Raw genomic sequence first — 19,046 nt, forward strand, 5'->3', positions numbered from 1 at the left:
TGTTTGTTTCCTCATTATGCAAAAACCAACCCCCTTATCAAAAGGCACAACCAGCAACCATTATCTTTGAGATATTTCCTCGTTTTTTCAACGGCTTTGTCTCTTGGGGTTTGCCGTACGTTTTTTGCATATGCCTTTGCCGCGGCTTCTGTTTCACATAACGTTTCACCAGATGTTTTTTGATTTTTCAATTGTGAGAGGAAAATGTCGATATCCGCCAAAAAATGTGTTTCGTTAAATGTGTCTCTAATTGGATGCTTGGGGCCCATTGATAGCACTTCATATACCCATTCAGGCAGTTCAATATTATCAAGTACCTTAACTGATCGCTCATTTCTCCCCCCAAGAGGTTTATCTTGTCTCTCGGACAGTTTTTCTAACTTTTTTCTATGGTTTTCAGATGTTGTCTTTAAGCTTGCCTCAACTTGACGCCTCACGAATCGGAAAATGGATGCCCACCACTGTTTGTCAATTTCTTTTTGCACCAGTGATCTTGCTTTCCTTAGCATCTCCTCGTACCTTTTCCTATCCTCATTTGCCCTAGAAGTTTCAGTCCTTAGTAGTTTCAATTGAAAATTATGCACAGCTTGGTCCGAAAAAACCCCGTTCTCGTGGACCCTAAACTTCAAAAATTCCGGTATTAGATCGTTTTTCAGACATTTTCTCAGAAACTTCAGTCTATGTACAGATACTTGAACTTTTTTAAAGAATTTTAAATAGTCTAACACAATTTTCCAAGTTAGTTTCCTTTTCAAAATTTGTCTGAGCCAAACAGCAGGCAAAAGTACTGTGGTCATTGTTTTGCAGGCCACGAGTAATGAAACTCACAAGGCACAAAGCAAAACAAATCACACTCTTCTCACCCCTGTCTTTGAAGCGCAGACACTTCCTCTGCCCTCAGCTTCTGCTCACGTCTTGCTTTCGCCTTCCTCCTTGTCTGTGATGGTCTCTGTTGTTCGCCCCTGATATTGCCAATCAGCTCTGACAGCCTTTCTTTGTGTGCCACTACCAATCGCAGAGATTTCAGCTCCAAATCAGCACTCTGGTGCAGCTTCAAATATTCCTTGAGCTGCTCCGGGTTGTTTTGCTTGCTCTTGGAGAGTAGTCGTTTTGTAGCTGGAATAATGAGCACCCCTGTGCCGAGAAGCTGACTAAAAAAGTCGGGCATTCCTTCCCTTCTGCAATAAACGATCGCCAATACCTGCTGCTTCTTCGTCTTCAAATAGTTTGTCAGCTCCTCGACACCGGCTGGGCGATAGTTGTTTGTTCTGTGGCTGCTAATGGTGTTGTTCACCACGTCGTGCCACACAACCACTTTTTTCTCCTTCAGTGGACTGTCTTCCAGTAGTCGTCGGAGGTTCTTTCCTTGGTTCAGCAAGTTGTTATTAAGGGATAGGCCAGGAATTGCTGTAACAAGGCTCTCGTATTGCTTTTTTTCCCCTGTGTTAAAGGTGTTGATGCTGTGGAACAGGGAGCTAGCTGCTACAATATGAAACATTTCGGTAACTCAAATAAAAATCGGCCATTTTTTACGTATCGATAAAAAAAAACACTATAAAAATTCTCTATACATTGATGAAAATCAATAAAAATTTTTATACTGGCCCTTTAATGGGAAAACAGTTGGAATTTCAAGCTCTTCGCTTTTTGGTTTATCACGAATTTACAAGTAAAATTGAAGAAATTTTTGCTAAAAAGTAAATTTCAAACGTTTTCGCAACTATGTGCATCGTCAGGGTTTTTATAATAAACTACTCTAAATGACAATAAAACATCAATTTACAAATGTTATTTACAATAAATCACATACAATTTGGTTCTAAACCATCATGATAAAAAATTAGCCAATCACAGTTGACCTCTAAATTACTATTAAGATTAAAAAACTTTTAACCTCTAAAATTAATGAAACATTTTAAAATTAATTTGTCTGGTTAGTTAGTTTACTTAATTTACTTTTTTTTACTAATTAGTTTGCTAATTAGTTTACTTTTTAGTAAGAATTTCTATAACATGTGATAGTTTTTTTTTAAATTGTAAAATAATTTTTTTTAGTTGAGAGTTTCATAATCAGTATGTTCATCAAATAACATCATATTTATCGAAAACAATTCATCGAGTTAGTTAGCTAATTGTTGACACAAGAAACACCTTCTAAATTGTTGAGAGCTTGTCTAGATAGTTTCTGAACTGTTTCTGTGCATTTTTTCGTTCAAACGGATACTTGGTGTCCTGATCGGCAAACTGTTTTTTGTTCTTTCTGTCTTGTGATTAAAATACATTTTTTAATACCGGATACAGAGTATACTGGTACGTTTGAATTATCTACCTTCTACTTCTTGACTTGCAGTTTTTGTTCAATTGACATTACTTTTACCGGATACCGGGTATCCTGGCTTCTTGCTGAAGTCTAACATATCCCTGGCAGTTTTTATCAGAAGGAGCAATTTGTATTTCCTATCTTCCATACTTCCCATGACATAAATGTTTGCAAGTTGATTTTCCATGACGTCGATGATTTGAATATGCACAAAGATGGTAAAATTGCCAAAATTTTTTTTTTTTTTTCAAATTGTAAATTAAATTTGTTTAGTTAAGAGTTTCATAATCAATATGTACAACAAATAACATCATATTTGTTCAATTGACATTACTTTTCCCGGATACCGGGTATCCTGGTTTGTTGCTGAAGTCTTACATTACTTTATAGTTTAAATCAGAAGGAGCAATTTGTATTTCTCATCTTCCATACTTCCCATGACACAAATGTTTGCAAGTTGATTTTCCATGACGTCGATGATTTTGAATATGCACCACGAATAACCGAAACAACATACTTAAGTCTTGCAATGTTGGTTGATACAAAAACGTCACGCCAATTGTTAATTTGTAATATGTTTCTTGAAGGTTGTAGCGAGGGACAACTGAAAATTAGGTGTTCGAATGTTTCGCATTCTAAATTACAATAGAAACATTCGGGGGCATTCTCGAGAAATAAAAACCACCGCTTTCCTCGATCTTTAAAAACAGCGTATGCTAATTTATAAAAAAAAAGTTTTTTTCCCATACATCAAGCATTGAATTTTTCCACATTTTGCCTGTAAATTTAATCAATTCTTCTTCTGAACAGAGGTAACGGTTTGCTGCAAAACCCAAGCGGAAAATCACAGCTCGATGAAAACTACAGTTTTGTAAGCAGAAATAATAAACATCTCGCGATTTTGTCTGTATTGTTATAATTAAACGGCTATTGGTACTGTTTGAAAATATTGCAAAATCACTTGAACTTATTTCAATAGAGATGTTCGTATTTCTCAACAAATTTTTGATTTCTTTTGGTAAAATTGAATTTGTTGGTAATAAACTATTTTGATCTGACATATCAGAAGCAAAGAAATCGATAATTTTCATACTAAAAAGTTTAAGTTGTAGGCATGGTAAGCCTATCCCACCATCCAAGATGGGGTGATATAAAACTTCTTTTCTTATGTCGAGTCTGCTTGTTTTTTTTCAATTCTGTATTTAATAATTCTTGGCATTTACTAACAGTATCCAAGTTAACTGTAGTATGACGAGCCAAATGAAAAAACTTAGGGAGAACATAAACTGACAGTGTTAATGATTTGGCCCTCAAAGATTTACTTAGTGAAATTAAACCTCGATGTTTTTGAATTTGTGAACTCAACAATAATTCAATATTTTCAATTTTTTGGGAAGTATAAAACAAGACACCAAGTATTTTTGTTTCCTTGACTGTTTTATAGGGTGATAAATCAGGTATGGAAAGCACTTCGCTTTTACTTATGTTAATCATCATTTGAGTTTGTTTGCAAAATGTATCGATTAAGCGAAACAACCTGTCAATACATCGGATTTTGATAAGGCAAGTTATGTCGTCTGCATATGAAACTAGTTTGGGGCACAATATCCCGAAACCTTCAATTGTTTCTGTAGATTCAATTGCTTGAAGAAGGGGTTCGATAAAAACTATGAAAAAAAAAGCGGAAAGAGGGCAACCTTGTCTCACACCGCGATGAATTTTGAAGCTGGCTGATAAAAAACCATTTATCTCAATTACTGCTTTTGAGTCTAAATACAAAGTTTCAATAGCTCTAACTGAAAGCTCATCAAGGTTTAACCCTTTCAAAATTTTGATGAGAAGTGATCTGTCAACTCTGTCAAATGCTTTAGAAAAGTCTAATTTTACAGCACATGAACCTCGGGTAGCCAATCGTTCTGGAGTAACCGCTTTTTTCAATTTTCGTATGGCTGTGTGCATTTGTCTTCCAGGCAAATACGCGTGCTGATGGTTTTTTACAACTTTGCAAAGGTCATTTTTAATTCGATTACAGACTACATGGGCAAAGATTTTCGCGTCAGTATTCATAAGGCTGATGGGGCGAAAATCTTGTACTGCTATGGCATTTTCAGATTTCGGGATCAGTTTGATTATTGCTAAATTAAAACTGTTTGGAAGTTTTCCACCATGAACAAAATGATTAAAAACTTTAGCTAAAACTGAACAAAGATCATCCGTGAAAGTCTTGTATAGCTTAGAAGTAAGGCCGTCTGGTCCAGGCGAGCTTTTCAAATTCAATTTATTTTTAGCCAAGTGAATTTCATCTTCTGTAAAGTTGTTATAGCACTCATTCTCATTTTTTTTAGTTTATTTTTTGATAAAAATGTCTTTAGTAGTTGATCGGAGTCTGTTGTAGAACTATTTGAAAAAATATTTGAAAAATACTTTCGAAATTGATTAAGAATATCTTCATCCGTATGATAAACGTTCTGATCTACTTGAATTCTCTTGATTGAGTTGATTGTGTTCTTTGATGTCCATTGACTACAAAATTTGGGAACACCCTCGAATGTATAGCTGAGAGTTTTCTGAATTTTTCGATAATCTGAAAAATCTTTTTCCTTGGAAACTTTTTGAAGATGTTCCAGCACCAAATGATATTTTTCAATCAAATTAGGGTTGGGACCTTTTCCGCTGTGAATGCAATCTCTGAGAACATTTTCGTGATACTTCAATAAATTAAGTTCTTTCTGATCTACACGCTTTTTGTTCTCTTGAATAAACCTCAGAAGGTCACGAAAATTGTGCTTAAAGTTTTCGTAACTACTTGGTGATTCGTTTTCGTAAAAGTTTTTTAAGTCTTCACGAATTAAGCTGGCGTTGTTGTTTAAAATTTCTTCATTTAATTTCCAGTAACTAGGGCCGCGCTGATACAAGTTAGATGGCTTAACAAAAACGTGTAAGAGCAAATGATCAGATATTGATATTTGAATGCTTTGCATAGAATCATACTCTGTTTCGAATTTTAAGAAGACATAATCTATGCATGCAAAAGTTTTATGTTGTTTGTCATTCTTGAGTGCAAAATCAACAAAACCAAAACAGTCAAGAGTTTGTTCTTTGAGTTGGGTAAATCGTTTGATACGTGCATCATTTAACTTAAGTATTGAAGAACTGTTAATATTATCATAACTCAGCGCATTAAAGTCACCCATCATGATAATTTTCGATTTGTTAGGTAAAAATCTGATGCTTAATTTCAGGGAATTCAAAGTTGCTCGGAATGAAATTGGGTTCGCATAAACGTTGATAACAAACCAATCAAGTTTGACAAATTTTAACAATTGAAAACCTGTACTTGAAGCAATTCTTTTTGCAGGACTCAAGTTTAATGATCATAACGTTAAGAAACCACCAGAATTATTTGAGCCCGGTATGAAATCGAATAAAACATTATATTTATCCAGTAAACTCAAATGTATATTTGTAAGTTTCGATATTTTTGCTTCCTGAATGCACAAAATGAAACTGGGCGATTTTTTTAAAACTTGGCATTTTTTGATAAGTGAGTGTAATTTAGCTGGATTTCCTATGCTAAAAATATTAACGGAAAAAATATCTGGTTTTTCGCACATAGAAATTTTTGATAAAACTTCCCTCCAGCCAAGTCTTTTCCGTTATTTTTTGATTTCATTTTTGGCCCTTTCTTCCGTGTTAAAACTGACCAAGAGGTTGGTGAAGTTTCACGCTCTCTTTTTGTAAGCATTCTTCGTCAGAGGAACATTTTCGTTTGTTAATTTTCGATATTTAATTTGTCTTTTTTTTCTTTTGCAGAGTAAGAATGAAAATCTACGACCTGATTGTTGAGAACCTCCTCCTTTTGTTTTTCTTCGCTTGGAGTAGCTGCACTGTTTGTTTTAGATTCATCAATCAAAACTCCAGATGGTGGTGCTTCAACATTCTTATCTTCTTCATTTTCGGTACCATTACAAAACTTATCGCTTGTTGTTTCGTCATCGTTTTTCTCGTCGCTGGCATTATTGGAGCTTGGTTTTTGTGGGTAGTGATTATTTGGATTTTTGGTTATTTGGTTCCCTATGTTACACCAATCATCGTGATGACCTTTTTCTTGGCGTCCAGACATCTTGCATTTTTGACATTCATGTAGTGAAGGTATGTGAAACGAGATTTCTACACCTTCCCACATTTTGAAGCCATCCATTCTCGATTTATAAGACCAGTCCTTCAGCTTTTTCTCTTGTTCTTCGTTTTGTATTTTAACTTCTAAAATTGCTCTTCCTGTGTAAACATACTGACCCGGTTCAGTTACGATACAGGTCTCACGTTGGAATATGGGGCTATGAATTATGTCTTCTGGCAATTGGAGAATTAATTTCGCTTCGATATCGTTGCATACATATGGCAAGTTCGACAATTTGATTTTTGCTAGTTTAGGGTAAATGTTCTTGGGTCTATGAGACCTTGGAAAGCATCCCATGGGAAATACCGTCCTGTTAAGTAGAATGATTCCTTCGCTTTTGATGCTAGTTATGAATTGCTCTGCTTCGGGGGGAGCAATAACTGTCAGTGTATGAAGTTTGCGGTCATCTTTCGTCACGGTTATTGTTTTTGAGATTGTCATCTTCTGTTGCATTGTTGTGGGGAATTGTTTAAGTATATCGGAAGCACAACTTCGATATGCCTGCGCCAGATTTTCAGTTGACATTACAATTTCTCTCGAGAATGGGGGGATGATTTTGATTATTTGGATTTGTTTTGTTTGTGTCGTCGATTTGTTTGCTGTTAGCGCATTTCTGAAATTTGTCTCCGTTTCAATCAGCACTTCGTGAGTAATTGGTAGTTGAGATTCCGTCAGTTGTTGTTGACTCATGACTTGGTTTTACTCAATGGGGGGCAAAAAAGCCTTCACCCGTAGGTATACTTGAAAAAAAAATTAGATTTTTCTCTTTCAAAATGTAGAAATCAGAAGGCAAAAACATCTTTTTTTTTTAAATTGTAAATTAAATTTGTTTAGTTAAGAGTTTCATAATCAATATGTACAACAAATAACATCATATTTGTTCAATTGACAATACTTTTACCGGATAACGGGTATCCTGGTTTGTTGCTGAAGTCTTACATTTCCTTATAGTTTATATCAGAAGGAGCAGTTTGTATTTCTCATCTTCCATACTTCCCATGACACAAATGTTTGCAAGTTGATTTTCCAGGACGTCGATGATTTTGAATATGCACCACAAATAACCGAAACAACATACTTAAGTCTTGCAATGTTGGTTGATACAAAAACGTCACGCCAATTGTTAATCTGTAATATGTTTCTTGAAGGTTGTAGCGAGGGACAACTGAAAATTAGGTGTTCGAATGTTTTGCATTCTAAATTACAATAGAAACATTCGGGGGCATTCTCGAGAAATAAGAACCACCGCTTTTCTCGATCTTTAAAAACAGCGTATGCAAATTTATAAAGAAAGTTTTTTTCCCATACATCAAGCATTGAATTTTTCCAAACTTTGCCTGTAAATTTAATCAATTCTTCTTCTGAACAGAGGTAACGGTTTGCTGCAAAACCCAAGCGGAAAATCGCAGCTCGATGAAAACTACAGTTTTGTAAGCAGAAATAATAAACATCTCGCGATTTTGTCTGTATTGTTATAATTAAACGGCTATTGGTACTGTTTGAAAATATTGCAAAATCACTTGAACTTTTTTCAATAGAGATATTCGTATTTCTCAACAAATTTTCGATTTCTTTCGGTAAAATTGAATCTGTTGGTAATAAACTATTTTGATCTGACATATCAGAAGCAAAGAAATCGATAATTTTCATACTAAAAAGTTTAAGTTGTAGGCATGGTAAGCCTATCCCACCATCTAAGATGGGGTGATATAAAACTTCTTTTCTTATGTCGAGTCTGCTTGTTTTTTTCAATTCTGTATTTAATAATTCTTGGCATTTACTAACAGTATCCAAGTTAACTGTAGTATGACGAGCCAAATGAAAAAACTTAGGGAGAACATAAACTGACAGTGTTAATGATTTGGCCCTCAAAGATTTACTAAGTGAAATTAACCCGCGATGTTTTTGAATTTGTGAACTCAACAATAGTTCAATATTTTCAATTTTTTGGGAAGTGTAAAACAAGACACCAAGTATTTTTGTTTCCTTGACTGTTTTATAGGGTGATAAATCAGGTATGGAAAGCACTTCGCTTTTACTTATGTTAATCATCATTTGAGTTTGTTTGCAAAATGTATCGATTAAGCGAAACAACCTGTCAATACATCGGATTTTGATAAGGCAAGTTATGTCGTCTGCATATGAAACTAGTTTGGGGCACAATATCCCGAAACCTTCAATTGCTTCTGTAGATTCAATTGCTTGAAGAAGGGGTTCGATAAAAACTATGAATAAAAAAGCGGAAAGAGGGCAACCTTGTCTCACACCGCGATAAATTTTGAAGCTGGCTGATAAAAAGCCATTTATCTCAATTACTGCTTTTGAGTCTAAATACAAAGTTTCAATAGCTCTAACTGAAAGCTCATCAAGGTTTAACCCTTTCAAAATTTTGATGAGAAGTGATCTGTCAACTCTGTCAAATGCTTTAGAAAAGTCTAATTTTACAGCACATGAACCTCGGGTAGCCAATCGTTCTGGAGTAATCGCTTTTTTCAATTTTCGTATTGCTGTGTGCATTTGTCTTCCAGGCAAATACGCGTGCTGATGGTTTTTTACAACTTTGCAAAGGTTATTTTTAATTCGATTACAGACTACATGGGCAAAGATTTTCGCATCAGTATTCATAAGGCTGATGGGGCGAAAATCTTGTACTGCTATGGCATTTTCAGATTTCGGGATCAGTTTGATTATTGCTAAATAAAAACTATTTGGAAGTTTTCCACCATGAACAAAATGATTAAAAACTTTAGCTAAAATCGAACAAAACTCATCCGTGAAAGTCTTGTATAGCTTAGAAGTAAGGCCGTCTGGTCCAGGCGAACTTTTCAAATTCAGTTTGTTTATAGCCAAGTGAATTTCATCTTCTGTAAAGTAATTATAGCCATCATTCTCATTTTTTTCGAGTTTATTTTTTGATAAAAATGTCTTTAGTAGTTGATCGGAGTCTGTTGTAGAACTATTTGAAAAAATATTTGAAAAATACTTTCGAAATTGATTAAGAATATCTTCATCCGTATGATAAACGTTCTGATCCACTTGAATTCTCTTGATTGAATTAATTGTGTTCTTTGATGTCCATTGACTACAAAATTTGGGAACACCCTCGAATGTATAGCTGAGTGTTTTCTGAATTTTTCGATAATCTGAAAAATCTTTTTCCTTGGAAACTTTTTGAAGATGTTCCAGCACCAAATGATATTTTTCAATCAAATTAGGGTACGGACCTTTTCCGCTGTGAATGCAATCTCTGAGAACATTTTCGTGATACTTCAATAAATTAAGTTCTTTCTGATCTACACGCTTTTTGTTCTCTTGAATAAACTTCAGAAGGTCACGAAAATTGTGCTTAAAGTTTTCGTAACTACTTGGTGATTCATTTTCGTAAAAATTTTTTAGGTCTTCACGAATTAAGCTGGCGTTGTTGTTTAAAATTTCTTCATTTAATTTCCAGTAACTAGGGCCGCGCTGATACAAGTTAGATGGCTTAACAAAAACGTGTAAGAGCAAATGATCAGATATTGATATTTGAATGCTTTGCATAGAATCAAACTCTGTTTCGAATTTTATGAAGACATAATCTATGCGTGCAAAAGTTTTATGTTGTTTGTCATAATGTGTATAATCACAAAAATCATTCTTGAGTGCAAAATCAACAAAACCAAAACAGTCAAGAATTTGTTCTTTGAGTTGGGTAAATCGTTTGATACGTGCATCATTTAACTTAAGTATTGAAGAACTGTTAATATTATCATAACTCAGCGCATTAAAGTCACCCATCATGATAATTTTCGATTTGTTAGGTAAAAATCTGATACTTAATTTCAGGGAATTCAAAGTTGCTCGGAATGAAATTGGGTTCGCATAAACGTTGATAACAAACCAATCAAGTTTGACAAACTTTAACAATTGAAAACCTGTACTTGAAGCAATTCTTTTAGCAGGACTCAAGTTTGATGACCATAACGTTAAGAAACCACCAGAATTATTTGAGCCCGGTATGAAATCGAATAAAACATTATATTTATCCAGTAAACTCAAATGTATATTTGTAAGTTTCGAAATTTTTGCTTCCTGAATGCACAAAATGAAACTGGGTGATTTTTTTAAAACTTGGCATTTTTTGATAAGTGAGTGTAATTTAGCTGGATTTCCTATGCTAAAAATTTTAACGGAAAAAATATCTGGTTTTTCGCACATAAAAATTTTGCTAAAACTTCCCTCCAACCAAGTCTTCTCCGTTATTTTTAGATTTCATTTTTGGCCCTTTCTTCCGTGTTAAAACTGACCAAGAGGTTGGTGAAGTTTCACGCTCTCTTTTTGTAAGCATTCTTCCGTCAGAGGAACATTTTCGTTTGTTATTTTCGATATTTAGTTTGTCTTTTTTTTCTTTTGCAGAGTAAGAATGAAAATCTACGACCTGATTGTTGAGAACCTCATCCTTTTGTTTTTCTTCGCTTGGAGTAGCTGCACTGTTTGTTTTAGATTCATCAATCAAAACTCCAGATGGTGGTGCTTCAACATTCTTATCTTCTTCATTTTCGGTACCATCACAAAACTTATCGATTGTTGTTTCGTCATCGTTTTTCTCGTCGCTGGCATTATTGGAGCTTGGTTTTTGTGGGTAGTGATTATTTGGATTTTTGGTTATTTGGTTCCCTATGTTACACCAATCATCGTGATGACCTTTTTCTTGGCGTCCAGACATCTTGCATTTTTGACATTCATGTAGTGAAGGTATGTGAAACGAGATTTCTACACCTTCCCACATTTTGAAGCCATCCATTCTCGATTTATAAGACCAGTCCTTCAGCTTTTTCTCTTGTTCTTCGTTTTGTATTTTAACTTCTAAAATTGCTCTTCCTGTGTAAACATACTGACCCGTTTCAGTTACGATACAGGTCTCACGTTGGAATATGGGGCTATGAATTATGTCTTCTGGCAATTGGAGAATTAATTTCGCTTCGATATCGTTGCATACATAAGGCAAGTTCGACAATTTGATTTTTGCTAGTTTAGGGTAAATGTTCTTGGGTCTATGAGACCTTGGAAAGCATCCCATGGGAAATACCGTCCTGTTAAGAAGAATGATTCCTTCGCTTTTGATGCTAGTTATGAATTGCTCTGCTTCGGGGGGAGCAATAACTGTCAGTGTATGAAGTTTGCGGTCATCTTTCGTCACGGTTATTGTTTTTGAGATTGTCATCTTCTGTTGCATTGTTGTGGGGAATTGTTTAAGTATATCGGAAGCACAACTTCGATATGCCTGAGCCAGATTTTCAGCTAACCTTACAATTTCTCTCGAGAATGGGGGGATGATTTTGATTATTTGGATTTGTTTTGTTTGTGTCGTCGATTTGTTTGCTGTTAGCGCATTTCTGAAATTTGTCTCCGTTTCAATCAGCACTTCATGTGTAATTTTTTTCTTATTTTTTTTTTCAAAGGTAATCAGAAGGTCAAAAGTATCATAGTAACCGAGGTTACAGTCATGAGTCCCTTCATCATGTATTCCAGTCAAAATCCTTGGAATTTTCTAGATATGGAAGTGATAATGATAAAAGAAGATGTCAAGTGTTTAAGTCCTTTTCATTTAAAATCGATACGGGTTACGCTTCTTCAATAAGAACACGCAACTCGACACGAGATAATATAATATACAAGTGTTACAAGTAAAAAATTTCGTCGAAAGTTATTTTGTCATTTATTGTTCCGAGTACGCAAGCGGCGTTCGCAATCTGTATTGCCAGGGAGATTCTCTGTTTTAAAAAGCTGCCTGCTCTGGGTTCCTCAGTGCAGATGCTTAGGTTCTTACAAAGCTTGCTCAAAAAAACTTCTGTGCTGGGGCCGGCCGCGCCCTGAATTTCAAAAGCTAGCGGTTGAAAAAGATATCCATCATTTACAAGATCTTTATATTTGTCAATTTTTCGCTCTTCCGCTTCAGCGGCAGCCGTACCAGGGTTACAAACAGACCCGGCATTAATCCTACAAGGAGCTAAGGAGTCTACTACCGTTACATCCCACAAGAGCTGCTTACCATCAGCCCATGGAACGAGCGTCAAACCGTCTGGTCGCTTCTGATCGGTCCTGTAGAGGTGTCGTGGTTCTAAAACAGACGGAATGTGAGTAGATGATAGACTCTGCTTTATAAGGGCATTCAGGTTTGAATGCCTAGAGAATCTCCCTGCACTTTTGAGGCAAGAAAGACCATGCCAACCATCCTCGGTAACGTCTTTTCCGCACACGCATTTATGCCGTTCGCATATTTTTGATCCTAATCGAAGTCCTATCGCAATTCTGAGTTGTTGGTTCGACAGTTTTAACCTTAAATTTTTGCAGGGGATGACGTTCAACCATTGGGATCCAAATCTATCTTGGAACGCGTTGAACCTTTTCACGTCCGTTGGTTCGAGTCGTAAAATCAAGTCTGCAATTTCGCTGTCAAAAGTTGGCTCCGTCCAATTTTTTTGGATTTCATTTTCCGGAGCCATTTCAATTTTTCCAAGGTCAAACCACCGTTTAAGCGCATCATCATAGGTTCCATCCACATGCTCCAAACCAAAGATTTCGCTCAAGGCATCTTTCGCTCCTACTGCTGAGGCTAAGAAAGCGGGTAAAGCGAGTAGACGAGCGGAAGAAACGCCCAAGCCACCTTTGGCTGCCGGGAGAACTGCTTGTAAAAACTGGTTATCATCCATTTTCACGTTAGTGACCTTGCATAACGAATTTCTTAGTAATTTATCGTAGCGTTCCAAAAAATCATTTTGCAAAAAACAAGGGCTCGTACGCAAAAAATATAGGAGTTTTGGCATGCTAAAGCAATTTTTCAGGAGGTAAAAATTATAATGGGCGTCTAGTTTGTCAAGGACATCCGAGATTTTTTCAAGCTCCCTAATTTTTTCGTCGAGTAATTCTTTTCGGCAAAGTTCGCCGATTGGAGATCCTAAAATGAGGAGTTCTTCTTTTGTTTTTATTTTTATTTTGGGGCATATTTTTCGAAATTGTGTTAAAATTGAATTATACTGTGTACTAGTAGTCGGTCCCAAAAAACAAAGTTCACACTTCTCAGTGTTTAAGCTCAGGCCGTAAATTTGTTCCGATTTCAGAATGTTTTTAAGGTCCCGGAGTACTACCTTATAGTCGTCGGCTAAATTCCCATCATCTAAATACCAGATGTTAATTTTCGACTCCAACTGTTTGACTAGTGTATGAATTGTTTCCGCAAAAAGGGGTGGGGCTTCAGGATCACCTTGCTGAGTTCCGTCTTCTGACATTATGACAGAGCTTCCGTAAAAAAGGTAACTAGGTTTAGCATACGCGCAATGGGTGTAATTATATAATTCGGGGCGATTTGAAAAAACATGATTCAGCATTGTTTCTCTGTTTAAAGAGTTAAAGGCATTCTTAAAATCTAGTTTTAAAAGAACAGTACATTTTGGATTGTCGTCGCGTTCAATTAGGTTTCGAAACGAGTGCGCAGCTATTTCTGCTCCTCGTTTGGTACCGCATCCTACCTGTACGTTTCCGAAAAAATTTTGTCGCTCGGAGAGGGCCTTGGTTCCAGCGCATTTAGACGCGATACGTCTCATCGTGTTGCCTATGGCAATCGGTCTCAACCCTCCGTCTATTTTTATGAGGGCGATAAGCTTTGCGCCAAAAAAGAAAGGTCTTAGTGGTTCCGGTATTTTGCCATCTCCAATGAGGTTTATCAGCTTAGTAAGCGATTTCAGAAAATTAAGTCCTGCACTGCCATTCGACTTACTAACAAGATCTTTAAAAATTTGAGGAAATATTTTATCAGGACCTGCTGCTGATCCGTTTGGAAAGGACATTATCGCTTTGTATAGGTCGAAATCGGTTACGAAAAAACTATCCAACTTTTCTGGATTTGGAGCTGCAAATTTGGCTCGCTGCGGGTGCTTAGATAACAATTTTTGATAGTTATCAGTTGAAAAAGGAGCTATTTTGTCATCCGAAGCAGCAAGCCTTATTCCTCCCTTTACATTTCCTTCATCGAGCTTACTACTTATTAACTTTATTCTCTGCTCGAGGTCACTCAGAGGCGGGCTTGAAACTTGGGGATGGGGTTTTGGAAGTGACACGTCATTTGCTCGAATTTTTTTATTTATCAAAGAGCTCATGCTTGTGGTCTGTTTGCGTCCACTTCTTTTCGGTTGCTCCAAAAAAAAACAAGAACGACGTTAAAAAAATTAGCCATTTTGTAACATCTTCTACATTGTAGACGATGTCATTTATTTTGTCCGACAGATTTTCCGCCAAGGGAACACGCGAGTCTTTTGGTACTCTCTTGAGTACTCGGACATTTGAGATGGCTGTATTAACATAATTGTCTAGCACTAAATCATTACCTATTGTTGCTTTATTAACAGATTTTACATCAACGCATAAAGGACACTGAAACCATTGGGTTTTCTTAGAGTCGCTAAGAGAAATATTTACACAACTGATATGATACCAACTAGAACAACAATCACATTTAATCCAATTTATCAGTCCTGAAGGTTTTAAGCAATCTTTGCTTGTACACTCTTTGTTGTTTTTCCTCATCTTGACGCAGCATAAAGGTAAAAAAAGGATTTTGACTGGACTTTAGGGGACTGAACTAACCCATGATAAGCGGTTAGTGGGAATTTTACAAATCAGCAAATAAAAAAAAAAAGACAACTAAATTAATTTAAAAGGTTAAAAGGCAGCATAAAGGTTAAAAATCAAAAACAAGGAACAATCTCACCCGAGCTCAGTAGGTTCAGCGGCGCACCACCAGACTTCTCAAGCCAGTTCCAGTTCCCCACCTCCCCACAGAAAGCCACTTGACAGACCTGTCTCTAAAATCCCTCAGAGGGCGCTCCACATACAGGCACAAACATCAAACATAACAAATCTATTTAATAAGTTTATCACAACAATTAGGCTAAATTGTTGTGATAAACTTATTTAGCCTAATTAGCCTTTGAAATCATGTGTAATTGGTAGCTGAGATTCCGTCAGCTGTTGTTGACTCATGACTTGGTTTTACTCAATGGGGGGCAAAAAAGCCTTCACCCGTAGGTATACTTGAAAAAAAATTAGATTTTTCTCTTTCAAAATGTAGAAATCAAAAGGCAAAAACATCAACTATATTGCACGTGCGCAAATTTTTTTCTATCTGAATTAGGGTAACTTACAAATTCTGAGCATTCGATTGACGTGTAAAATTTAAAATTTTTATGCATGTTTTAAAGCATAAAAAAAGCATCTTCGTAAGACTACTTTAAGAAACAATAGCACTTTGAAATCCAGTTCTAGATCTGCCAATCAGAGAGTCAAAAGTATCATAGTAACCGAGGTTACAGTCATGAGTCCCTTCATCATGTATTCCAGTCAAAATCCTTGGAATTTTCTAGATATGGAAGTGATAATGATAGATATGGCTTTCTTTTGATATATGGTTGAGCCTGCTACCGTTTGAAGACAACGACCATTTTAGCAGTTGGGAAGCAGCAGAACTTGAACGAAATTGTGCCATTCCGCCGGATGACACAGTATAACCTTCCCGCGACGAAAAAAAAAGTGACTAAAGGCCTTACGAACAGAAAAGTGTTGCGACGGAGGGTCAGAATGTTCTGGAATTTTTATTTTTAAAATTTCGATTTGAAGGAGAACATTTCTGAGAAATAGAAAAAAGACGGCCATTTTGAATAAAATAGAGAAAAATCAGAACGACGCCATATTTTGTGACGAACGGTTGTATCCGAGACGAGAAAATTACGGAGCCTCTTATCGTGGCAATAACACACGATAAGGACCTTAGTGACGGATATTTGTGGAGACGGAGGCTTCAGTGGGGGGAAGAGAAATACCACGGAACCCTCCCGGGACACGAAATATAGGAGATAAGAGTGTTGTCTCAAGAAAATCACGGGAGCGGAGGCTTGGTCCCCCAGAGACTGTTATATGTGAAGGGACTGTGTAAACTAGCCATAACAGTTGCTGTAATGTCCTAGATCTGAATTAAACACCGTTATTATTTAATATTTCAGAGCATGAGTAGATAGAGAAAGGAAAAGGTCAATCCATCTCCAATGGATTTAATATAAAACTGTCACACAAAAACATATAGAAATAGGTGGTTCGAGCCGTGTTTTTAATGACAATCACGTAGTCTGAGGATCCGAGACTCAGCTATGTGGTTGTGTTCGCATGCAAACGAAAGCTGATCAAAAGTCGTTTGACTGATGGCCTAAAAATAGTAACTTTTTACTTTGCCCTAGACAGACCAGAAAATCAACTGGCAAGGTCGAGACGGTGAAAAACGAGTGGAATTAAGGTAACTGACGCCTGCCAGTCGTCAATAGGTACTTTTTCTACGCTCCGTCGCTGTGTGATATTTGGGCGAATGTTACATAGACGTTTTTATGGCGCTCCTGGGTGGGCCTGTTAAAGGCATGAAACCATCATGATCAGCAAGCGTTTCAGCGACGTACCCTCCGCTCCGGGCGTATGCCCGAGTTAGAGGCCTTAATGACCGTTTTCGTACTAGGGGGAAGGTGCGTACCCCTCCGTCTAGTACGATTTAGCTTTTTAACTTAGTTAACACCGAAAATTCCGGGGGTCGGAGGGTTAGGTGGGAAATCTAGAGCCCGCTTGTCCTGAGGTCCCAGGACCAAAAACAATTAAAGAGAAAGCGTAAAACCAAACAAAAAATAGTGTATAACCAAGAAAAAGCCAAAAATAATTATTTAAAAACAAAAAAAGTACAAAAAACAGTAAAAAATCCAAAAAAGACCAAAAACAGTAAAAAAAACATAAAGTGACAGTTTATATGTTATTTCCGGACGAGATGTGATCTGACCTTCCTATTTGTTGTTGTTTCAGATTGATTTATATCGTTTCTGATAGAGAGATTGTGTGTTTTGGTGAAGGGTTGGGTACCCTCCCTCGAGTGTAATTTGAGTGTTTAAGCACGTTAATGGTGATTTTGCCGGTGACCGGAGGGTAGAGTGGCAGGCTGATCAACGTGTTCCACACTCAACAGGGACATCAAGGACAACATCCGCAACGACTGTTGGGTATCGTTGAAGCAATTTTAGTATCGTTCGGGTACTATTTCCTTAAAACTTAAGTGGTGGGGGGCACGATTGGCGCGGTCCGATTGTACCCTCCATCGATTACAAATTTCCGAGTTAAGGGTCTTAATTCGAATATTTTGGTGCAAAGGAGGGTATAGTACTATTTATTAACGACTATTTATAGATTATTGTCCTTACTATATATTACTTATCTCCTATTTAGACCCAAGAAACACCCATTTTTTGTCGAAAATTACCAATTTTCGACCAAACTGTAGACCCCCAAATTTTCGGATATCCGAGCTTTTCCGATAGGCAAAAAGCTTTTATATAGAGAGTAGCCACGTAGTTCGATCCCCTTTATTAAAGAAACCGCGTGAGCAAAGATTCAGTAGAAGTTAGGAAAACGAGAATTTTTCGACCAAAATTTTGATAATTTTCTGTATTTTGTCAATCTGTTTTGGGGATCGATTTTTTGAGTTTTTAGAGTTAGAGCAATAAAATTTTTTGCGTTAGGAGCGTGCTAGCATAACGTGCTCGGTTACTAGAGAAATTTTTGGGTAACCCTCCGAGTAGCTCCGTGGATAGAGCTAACGACTTAAGGTTTGGAAAAGGAAGGAATCGGAGGGTCCAAATTTGATAGTTTTTGGCCAAATTTTTATTTCTAAACCAATTTTGGTCCGGTTTTTTGCATTATTCCAGTGCCGTACAGGGCTACTACGCTCATTTCAAGTATTTTTAGGCACTTTCGACCGGAATTGCGAAAAAAGTCTTTCAGATCCTACACAGGTGGTGAAAAAGGCCATTTTGACGAACGCGTTTTTGGCGATTTCTCAAAGACTAGTTATCCGATCGGGATAATTTTGGTACCATAAGTCGACGTTTTTGACCACTTTTCCGAATCGCAACCGTTTTTGGGTTGATTATTTCGGAAAAGAAAAATTTTTTAGAATTTGTTGGTTCGGAGGGTCCAAGTAACGGGCAACCCTCCGAGCGGCAGAAAATTTTATCAAAACATCTTTTTATTCAACTGGGAAGGTTGACCGTGTCAGCCAACCTAGTCTTAAGTCAGGTAGACCGCTTTCAGAGGCTTTACTGCGGTGATTTAACCCTTTTTCTTGATTTTAGGGGGAACCCTCCGAAGTAACCCTCCGGAGTCAGCTAAACCCTTTAGCAACCCTCCTTAGTGGAAAATTTCCACGAGATCACCCTAAGAAGTTGAAACAGCTCCCCCTAGAACCCTTAGCTTATTTTGACGCTTTTTGAAGCTAGTAGGAGAACCTTCCAAGTGAGATCAGAAAATTTGAAAATTTTGGAGGTACCCTCCGAAGTGACCCTCCGGAGCGTATTAAGCATCTTATTGACCCTCCTTAGTAAATTTAAGGGGACCCTCCGAAGTAACTTGGGTGATTAAGATACCCTCCTAAGTAACTTGAGTGATTGAGGTACCCTCCGAGGTAACCCTCCGGAGTGTCTTAAACCT

General features: G+C 36.9%; 1 protein-coding gene across 1 annotated transcript in view; it reads right to left on the bottom strand.

Moving 5' to 3' along the window:
- The window catches only part of LOC134855448 (uncharacterized), a 77,569-nt gene extending 62,151 nt beyond the window's left edge, over window positions 1-15,418 (bottom strand). The window contains exon 1 of the mRNA XM_063871978.1: window positions 15,395-15,418. The gene's annotated coding sequence lies outside the window, so the exon portion shown is untranslated. The remainder of the gene's footprint in view (window positions 1-15,394) is intronic.
- Between the last annotated feature and the right edge of the window lie 3,628 nt (window positions 15,419-19,046).

Source organism: Symsagittifera roscoffensis, chromosome 10, assembly GCF_963678635.1.
Source record: "Symsagittifera roscoffensis chromosome 10, txSymRosc1.1, whole genome shotgun sequence".
Lineage (NCBI taxonomy): Eukaryota > Metazoa > Xenacoelomorpha > Acoela > Convolutidae > Symsagittifera > Symsagittifera roscoffensis.